Below are 10141 nucleotides of genomic sequence, written 5' to 3' on the forward strand. Positions count from 1 at the left end.
ACATTAAAGCATCCTGAACACTGAGAGGTGTCTTTAAAACCAGGCAAAAGAAAACAAAACTAGACAATTAGAAAATCCGTAGTAACTAAAACAATACATATGATGAACACCTGGGCAAAAATCTCAAATGCTGTAGAATAATGTAGCAGTAGTAACTTCAGCAGAAAAACTGGAACTGGTGTCCTGGAGACATAAGCACAGTTTTGTTTTCTGCTCTTCTGACAACGCCTAGATAATCAGCTGAGATTTGATACCATTGCCTGAAAGCTGGTTAATGTCTCAGAGTAAAATGTCATACACCAGTGTTAACACTTGTCTTACTTGCCAAGCAGACTTGCAAAGCAGAGAGAAGGACCAGCAAACGTCAGCTGTGATGAGTCTCTCACTTAGATGGGGCTCTCATCACTGAGAAAGTCTGAGATATTTATCTGAGTATCACGAAGGGATGCAAAGGTACATCCAGCACAACCCTGTGATGAGCTGTGATTGGCAGCACTGCTAAGGAGGTTGCCTGTCCCAGATGCTGCTCTGGGATGGTGACAAAGTGCATCAGACCTGCCTGAGCCACCAGTAACAAACAGGTTGAGAAACGACAGTCTCCTGAACAAGCAAATAGTCTCTTTCTGAAGGATATCAAGGAGTGATGCTGTCATTACTTTGGTACCATCACAGGAAAAAAAAATAGTCCTTTACTATAGAAAAACTGTTGTTCCTCCTCAAAATTCTTCTGAACAAGTCAGTTCTGACACATGTTACCAATGCTCACCAATACAAACTCCTCTGCAGAATTCCCCCCCATCCGCAGTGTACGGCAGCAGCATTGTCCTTGTCTCCATCCTTTGGGACAGCCAACATCTTCCCATACTTCATGCATGGCCAGTGCATGAGTGGCTCCCTGCTCAGAAGGTGTCCTCATACAGCTGTCTTGGAGTGAACCGTCTTCCTTCCTGCCGCTTCTCGTACGACCAAAAGCACCAGGTTCTTCCATACATCCCTACGTTCCAGCCAACGGATAGGGTTTTGTACCAGGGAACAGGTTGTACATGGACCTAGGTTAGCAACCAGCATCATGTACACTTTCAACTTGATGGACAATCTGAAAAACTGGAATGTCATTGGAATGCTGCTTCCATTGTGTCTGCAGGAGAAAACTATAATCAGTGATTCATATGGGGATAATGCAGGAGGAAACTCTTTTGTGCTACTGGAACTGGATTTGTGATGCTTCACTGTTACTGTTTTGCCTTGCGCTCATGGCTGAACAGCAGGGAACTGCTCTCTCTTGCCTCTCCTTCCCCAGGGGGAAGGAATGGAAAAGGAGAAAAGACTCATGGGTTGAAATGGAAATAGATTTAATATAACAATAACAGAAGAGTGATGAAGAGCAATACTTAGCTGCTGGAACACGTGCTCCCAGCAATGAACGCTAAAGGGTGGACATGACGAGCACAGCAAGTCCAGCAAAATGCAGAGATGGCAGCAGGAGTAGAGGAGCCACGGGAGCGGGAACCCTCACAGATGGCAGACATCGAAGAAAAAGAAGGGCCATTCCCAGCAGCTTCCCGCTTATATATGGAGCGTGATGCTCATGGTAGGGAACACTTCATTGATCAACCTGGATGTCAATCTAGGTGCTGTCAAATCTGTGTGCCCCTCCTACCAATTTTCACCTGCAGTGGAACAGTTGAAGATGTCCTGGGTTTTCCTGAAAACAGCCATGATATCAGTGAGTTCTTACATTTTCTTCATACCAAATCTCAAACACTGGAAAGCTAATGTAATAAAACATGAACTGTGTCCCAGGGTGCTGTCTCATTATTCTTACACTAAATCAAAAACAAAAGATCTTGCTAGCTACTAAGAAGAAAAGATTCTAACTGCATGGAAAATTACCTCAAGTTCAGCTATTCACCGAACTAAGAATTGCTTTTGGTAGCAGATCTGTGCCGTAAGCGCCCTGGGATGGGAATTTATGGGAGTGGAGAGAGAACAAGTGCCAGAAAGGGTGGGAATAATAGTCCTTCAAGGACTTTCTTGTAAAAAGTATTCCTTGGTGAGATGTTTTCTAACTGGATAATTTAAATGAGATTTTATATGCTCTGTCTAGGATATTTAGCTCCTACGAGTTTTTTACATTAGTTGAGTGGTTTGGGTGATTGCCTTTGCTAGCTGTGATTGTCTCCAGGGTGGTTGACTTGGCCTTTCCTGGGAGGTTTGTGCTCCAATGCTGATCTTGTAGATGCTTCGAGCCTCCTAAAACCTTCTGAAACCACCCCTTGCTCAGGAGCAGTCCTTCCCCATCCCACCTGGCTGCGAGCACCATGCTGAGAAGCACAGCTCATTCAGTAGGAAGCTGGTGTCTCTTGTCTCCCAGACTTGCCACAACTTTCTGAATGTGTGGATGACCTTGGTCTCTGGAATTTCAAACGAATCATCCAGAAAAAGGTAGTTAACCTAAATCCAAGTCAAGAAGGAACTGGATGATTACTTTCAAAGTTTTGCCAATTATGCTGGAAGTGGTCTGATTCTAACTAGCAGGGTAAAGGGACCCAAGAAGCCTCTTCTGCCTAGAAGACCTTTTAGATTTGAGGATAGAAGAGGAATGGAATAGAAAGAGCCTCAAAATCTGTTTTCTATACAGCTAAACTTCTCCATAGCAAAGAAAGCATATGGTATGAATGCAGAAACTCATTAGTGCAGACCTTTGGGAGACAACATGATTAAGCAAAACAGAGCCAGATGAACATTTCAGAGAAACAACAAATTGCCAGTGCTGGAGAAAAATAACTGAGAACCAAGTGACTACAGCTGCAGACACATGAAAAGAATATTCAGGAATGCGATGCTGAGAAAGGTATTTTCCAATAAAGGTTTTTGGCTCTGTGAGATCAATCCAGGCACAGAGGGAGTAGCTTAGTTCAGTCCCCAGTGGTGGTGCAGACAGATATTTAGGTTGGTAGCAGATAGCTGATGACATTTTTCTGTGGACCATTTCCACCTCATATCACTTTAAATATTTCAAGACTTTAAGATCCTTCCCTGGACTGCTTAGCTTATTGGTCCTTCTTTTACAGTGAGGCCCTCTAAAATTAAAATATCAGCACAGAAATGCGATGAAGACAAGTTTCCATCCCCTCCAGAAGGAAATATGGAATCATGATGGAAGATGTGACCTCACACACATCCTTCAGTAAGCATGAAATTACCTCCTTTAAATCTTCTTTTCTTGGCCTTTTGCCCTCCATTACGTGGCTTTCGTCAAGAACTCATACCTACCAGACTGTATTGTGCTTCTAAACCCTAAGCCTGATAAAGAAGATCTAATTTAGCTGATTGGAGGAAAACAGTATGGAGAAATTACAGTTTGTAAGGGATTATTGAAAAGCTAGCTACTTCTATGGCATTTAATTGGGATCTAGAAGCTTGTTATAGAACAACGTGTTTTAAACACGTGCAGACCATGTATTGTAGTGATGACTTTTCAGATTATGAGCAAATTAGTTCTGCAATCAAACTTCACAAATGTAGTTCCTGGACCTGTTGGTTAAAATGGATTTCTCTATCCTGTGTTCAGAACAGAATTACTTTGGACAACTTAAATTAGAAGCTGCAGTTTTCTATTAATATACAGTTTTTATAGCAGACTAGTCCAATGACCTTAGAATATTATTTTTTGCTTTAAATGCCAGCCCCAAATTTACTGTAACATTTTAAGTTACATCTTTGGATGCTACTAACTTGCTACTAACTTGGTACCTCTCCATTGGAGTAAGTGGAAAAGAATAATGGATGAGCATTCATTACTCACATCTGTGTAATATTTAGGTGAAACTACCTTGATTTCTGCTTAAAAGTTGCATTGTTTTCCCATGCCTACAATAAAGCATAAAGACATCTTTTCTGTCCCTCACCATGGGCCTTGTCCCGGTACTCTAGTCTAAGTCTTACCCAAGTGATGAAGACCCAACTGTACACCAGTGACTTGGGCGCAAGGACTCTCCTAACTGTGAGGCTTCTGGTGAGAGGTGGTACCTCCACCTTACTCCTCACTTCTGCCTCTGGCAGGTCGTGCTGCGATGAGGAACACAGTATTGGCTTTCTCTGCAACGTGCTTGAGGTGACAAGACTTTGGAGAGAAGCTGCAGGGCGCACACCTCAATCGTCTTCATAGGGTTCTCTCACATGGGCTTCACCCTGGTTAGCCATGACCAGTTGTCTGGTAGGAAAAGGCTGGGAAATTCCTCCGCTGGAGAGGAAGGAGAGTGGGTGCTTCGTAGTCCAGCCAACTGGCTCAGTGCCATTTGCAGAGGAGTGTCCTTGAGGAAAATGTCAGTTCCTGCGGAGCAGGCACACCCCAGGTCCAGGGCTGTCGTGGAACTCTTGGCAGCTCACAGTTAAGTACCAGACATGGGGCCACCGCATAAGAGCATCCATTTTCCCTTCGGGTAGAAGAACACTCAGGCCAAGGTTTTTACCTGTGTACTCAGAGATGACACTACAAGAACCCAACAGCCATGTGCAAGAGTCAGTCTGAAGAACAGTTTCTGCCTGAACATCGCCATCAGGGACTTGGAGAACAGATGGACTGATAGGACATCGTTGAGATCTCCCCACCGAAGGATCCTGGACCATGACGGAGGACCGGCAGGACTCTTCTCACGGGACCTGAGACCAGAGGGACGCCTTTGGAGCTCGTTCAGTGGTAAACCAAACCTCATTTCCGCCTTTTCTTTTTACCTTTCTTTTTCCTCTACTCTCTCTATCACGTGCCGCCTTACGGGCAAATTAATAAAGCAACACTGCTTGATTGAATTATAACCCCTTGGCATTTTGGTTGCCTTAATTTTGCACCTTGAGATCAAGGTAAACGAACCATCACGAGTCCATCACCGAATGGACCATGACACCCTGGTACCATCCTCGAACAGTGCTGACTCCCTCAGCCAGGCACAAATGTTGATACCATGTGCCCATTTTCTTCACAGATGGCAGTATAAATCACATGTACTGCATTGCCATGCATCCAGGCATTTTGCAGCCCAGCTCTTCTTACTGCAAGGAAGTGTTAGGTTCAAAAAATTGCTGTTGTTTAGTTGTTAACTAAAATGACACACATTAATACAAAAACAGAAGTGCCACACTTAGGAGGTAGGAGTATGTAATCATCAGCATCTAAAGAGTAAGAGTAGTCTTGCCTTTCCTTCCACTATGGTAAGCATGTTTTGGTTGTGTTTTTCCACTGACGTTGCCTTATATGCATGTGAGGTAAAGGTGTGTTTTGCTTTCCAACACAGAATGAACACACGTAGCCTTGGTTCCAGAAATCTGTGCCTTTGACTGTAAAAGTCTTGGCCCTAAAATTAAGCAGAAAACTCTCTTATAGCTGAAATACTGGGCCTTGGGAGCCATGGAGCTGGAGATGGGTTTTGAAGAAAGATTGTAGAGACAGCACGTTCGTGTTTGTACCTGCAGATCTTTTGAGCGGGTGGGTAACTCTGTCATATCCCTGTCCCAGCAGCCAAATTGCAGGCCCTGGCTCTCATCCTGCTGAATCCACCACCATGGCTGGCAGACCTTACGCCTCCACCTCATTTGTGGTGAAAACCCACAGTCCTCTCACTTTCAGCCCAGCCTCAGGGCTTCAGAGTCCTCTGGCTCCACTGTATGTATGCCCGGCACATCTGGCTGGATTTGTTTCCTGCTGTATTTTCCTCGGGATGTGAATGATCTGCACATCACACTGAACCAGAAGGGCCTTTTCCTAACAGAAGTGGCAATTACTGAGCCATAAGAACAAAGTCTGCCATAATGCAAAATAATTTTAGGTAGGGTTATGGGCACAGCTCTCTATCTAGACCTAACACTCCTCCCGGAGGAAGGCTCAGCCTCCTTCTCCTTGGGCTCTGTGCTGGGACCAACCTGCCTCTGTCCTCCAGGGACAGCTCTTGGTCAGCAGGACTGGGAGGACGAGCTGCATCAAAAACTTCATCCGCAGCTGTGTGCACCAGAGACCGAGCCGCTTGCTCAGCTGTGCCTCATCAAAAGCACCTCCTTGGTACCTGTGAAACCTGTTGAACATCTGCAACGCTCTGATGGTCACGTCACCCCTGCCAAGGGAACAGCACAAGCAAGACAGGAGAACGACCGTGGCTTTGCTGCTGATGGGAAAGCTGGTTTAAGTATCCCTGATACATTCTCGCAGGCAGTGGCTCTGGTCTCCTTGGGCTTGGTTTTAAACCTTTTTAGTACTAGGGCTGTCTGCTCAGCTCCGAACAGTCTCCATGTAATCCCACAGGCTCAGTGGCGAAGGTGACAGAAATCCCAGCCCAAATTCACACCGCGGGGAGCAGTCTGCCACAATTAACGAACTGGAACTACTTCTGACAGATGTGAAGATGAAACTTAGCACTGGAAGCACCCAGTGTGTTCCACACTTATTTCGGTCTTGAGAAATGATCAAGGAAAACCTGCAGCTTGTGTTGCTAAGTAGCTGCCACCATAACAAACCTTCTCAGGCCTTTTCTGGCTCATTGCTGCCTCCCTCAGCATCATCAAGACTCGCTCCAAGTTTGCATTCATATAATTACGCAACACAAAATGGTACATTTAATTTATTTTCAGGGTTTCTCATCAGTTATTTGACCAATCAGAGAAACATTCCTAAGTTCAGCATCAAATTTGCCTTTTCAATCCAAATGCTAAGCTGCTTCTCTTTCTATTTTTTCTCACAACATTGTCTGTGGTTTCTTATTCCTTAAACATCAGCGTTTCTTTTGTTTTGGAGATTAGTCCCGTAGTCAAGGAATACGAGAAGCAGCTTAATTTGTACAAAACCAAAATTAGCTGAACTTTTCTGCAAAAATGCTCAGTGGTGGAAGGCTTATGGTATCCGAATCCCTTCATTTCAGAGTTAAAATCCACTGTGATGTGTGGTACATGCTGCCTGTGAAGCGCACGTTGGTTCTAATTCTGCCTTTCACGTAACGTGAGGACTGGATATATTAACTTTCACCAAATGAACAGAAAGCTAGTGCAGACACATCCTCTGGCAGAGGCTGGGTTTGAGCTCTGTCAGAAATACCCGATTTGAGGGAGAACATTCAACTTTTGCCTTGGAAAAGCAGAATATTAATTAACACTGGTGCACAAGCTGACAGTGAGCATGCTAATACACCAGCTTTGGCCAGTGCTGGGGCTCCTGAATTCAAACAGCATTATTGTGAATAATTTTCTTAGACTGATTTAACACACATGCAAGGTTGGCGCAGCCATCTGAAAAAAGCAATCCTCATCCCTCCCCTTCTCTCTTCTCCTGCCTAGTGCTTCTTGTGTTATGCTGGCACTAGTTTCTGTGTGGCTGCCCAGTGCACAGGATGTAGGAATTGATCCAGCTGGAGAAAAAAACCCCATATTTCTTTTGGTGAGTTTTACTCTGAATCAGTTCCCACCATCCCCAAACCTAGATAACTAAATTGTACAGATAATTGCCAGCACTACCTGGGCACTGCAAGGAAGGGAAAGGGGAAAGGATTCTAAGACAGTAGTGGAACAGTTTAATTTAGAGAGGAGTCCTTGCAAGAACGCTACTGGCTTTAAACCTCCATCTGTTCTAGAAGGATGCTGAGTGACATGAGCAAGTCTGTGTTTCTCATCACATGTATTCTTGGTCAATGTCAAAAACATTTATAAACGTCCATGATTAAAGGTCAACCACACAGTCCTCAATTGTTTACCATTATTTTCAGGCAATGCTATGATTTTTAATATTTTATCGAAGACAAAAGGTGGGCAAACAAGAAAAGAGGAGGCTGATGAGGGGAGGACATGTAGAGACCCACCTCACGACAGCCAAACTACTTCTTGTATCCTTCCTGGCTGCTGGGGAACAGCTAGGGCCAAGGGAAATTGGAGGGTGTGTTCTCCCAGAAACTTCCTGGCACTTTATTTGACTTATAACACAACATTAATGTTAGCATTTGGCTAATATGACTATTTTCTCCAGGCTGTGTTTTTGATATTTTTTGGGCTGTGCAGGAAAATGATTTGAACTAAAACAAATGTAAAAACCGCTCCTGTGAGAATAACAGGGAAAACCTTTCCTTTTTCTCCCTCTTCCTCCTGTGTCTCTGGTGGCTTTATCAGACATTCAGAGGTTAGCAAGAAATGCAGAGAGAATTGTCCTTTCTTCCTTTGCGTTGGGACAATCCATTTCCCGGTCCTTCAGCTTTTCTATATATTGATCTTGCAGAAGTTCACAGTATATAGCCTAGCACATTCTTGTAGGTGTAACACAAGAAAAATCTTTGAAAAAAGCACAAGCAGGAACATGACAACCATTTGAGGAAATATGTTGCACAAGTATGGGACACTTGAGAGCTTTGCAAACAGAAAAACCTATCAGAACCGTACCCCCCCATAGACATCATCTGTTATGTACAACCCCACAGACACGTGTGGCAGTGGGATGACAATAAGGAGCAGAGCATAACCCTTTGCAGTTTGATTTCCTTTATTTGCAGGTATAGGAGTATGCTGGCTGGAAAGACCAAAGCAGACGAGGCAGTCTAGTGTCTACACAAGATGGGCACAGCTCAACATCCTTAATATCATATACTTAACCCTCCAACAAATTACCTGAAGCAAAGTTGCCCATGACAGCTGCCAGTTAGGTTGCGAACCAAGTTGCTTTAAAATTCTGAAGTTTGAGTTCCAGTGATACCTCCAGCCAATACTATTAGCTAAGTTAGAACCTGCCTTGTGAAATGTCTTGTGAATTAGGAAGAGTTCTCTACTCACAGAATGTCAGGGATTGGAAGTGACCTCAAAAGATCATCCAGTCCAATCCCCCTGCCAGAGCAGGAACACCTAGGTGAGGTTACACAGGAAGGCGTCCAGGTGGGTTTGAATGTCTCCAGAGAAGGAGACTCCACAACCTCCCTGGGCAGCCTGTTCCAGTGTCTGTCACCCTCACTGAGAAGAATTTTCTTCTCAAATTTAAATGGAACCTCCTGTGTTCCAGTTTGTACCCATTTCCCCTTGTCCTATCATTGGTTGTCACTGAGAAGAGCCTGGCTCCATCCTCATGACACTCACCCTTTATGTATTTATAAACATTAATGAGGTCGCATACCCTTCCCAGAAGCAGTGAGCTGTTCAACCTACACATGTAGGCCAACTTGCCCACCTGCCTTCCGCCCCAGCTGGAACAAGGACAGAGCTCTCTCAGAGGAGAACCGGAGCAGTGCGTCTTCAAGGTGGTCAGACGCGCAGGGCAGGAATTCTTTCAACAACTCAATCTCCTCACAGGAATATTTCCTTAGATTCACACACTCTTCTCACCCACCACAAAGGAGTCATTTGGAAAGTAGGGTGTGCATAGTAGTCACTGAGGTAAATACTTAGGATTTGCAGACAGAACCAACCTGCTGCCAGCGGGGAAGACGGAGCACTGAGAGGTCTTCGCAGCGGTTCCTTTCCCTCGTTGGCTGTAGCATTACATGGCACCAAACACACCAGACACTCTAGCCTGAATGGTGAAGCAGCAAGGAATACATTTTACAGTAATGTTACTGCTCAAGTCTAAATCCCTCACAAGAAGACTGGTTTCTAAAAAGTAGATTCATTCACTCACTGAACTGCTTGGAAAATGGCTTCTTATCTAGTGAAAACTAACTGAATGCTTATGGTTAATTCCTTTAAAACCATTTAGACATTTATTTGAAGAGGAACTATAATAAAATGCAGATGCTGTATTTTTTTTAAGTACTCCAGTATCTTTGTAAAGAACAGCAGCCATAGGGAAAACAATACATGCTGTGCAACCGAGAGCCTTTCTGCATCTCATCATCCATCTGCACAGTAACAGAGGAGGGAAATAAACTTCTTGTAGATATAGGAAAAATATAGACAGCAAATGCTTTGTCTGTCACCATTCCCTAGACCTTATTCAACAGCTGATCAGTATATTAGTGCAAAGGCTGCTCTCCAAGAGACATCAGTCCGTCAGTACTTGCAAGCAACGTTCAAAACTAGTAACAAATCCTGCAGTTACAAAGCAGAACTTGCCTTTGTTGCCTCAGATTATATTTAGTGTCATCAGGAGTATACATTTGTGCAAAATGAAGTCATCATGACTGCTGAT

The sequence above is a fragment of the Caloenas nicobarica genome, chromosome 2 (assembly GCF_036013445.1).
Source record: "Caloenas nicobarica isolate bCalNic1 chromosome 2, bCalNic1.hap1, whole genome shotgun sequence".
Classification (NCBI taxonomy): domain Eukaryota; kingdom Metazoa; phylum Chordata; class Aves; order Columbiformes; family Columbidae; genus Caloenas; species Caloenas nicobarica.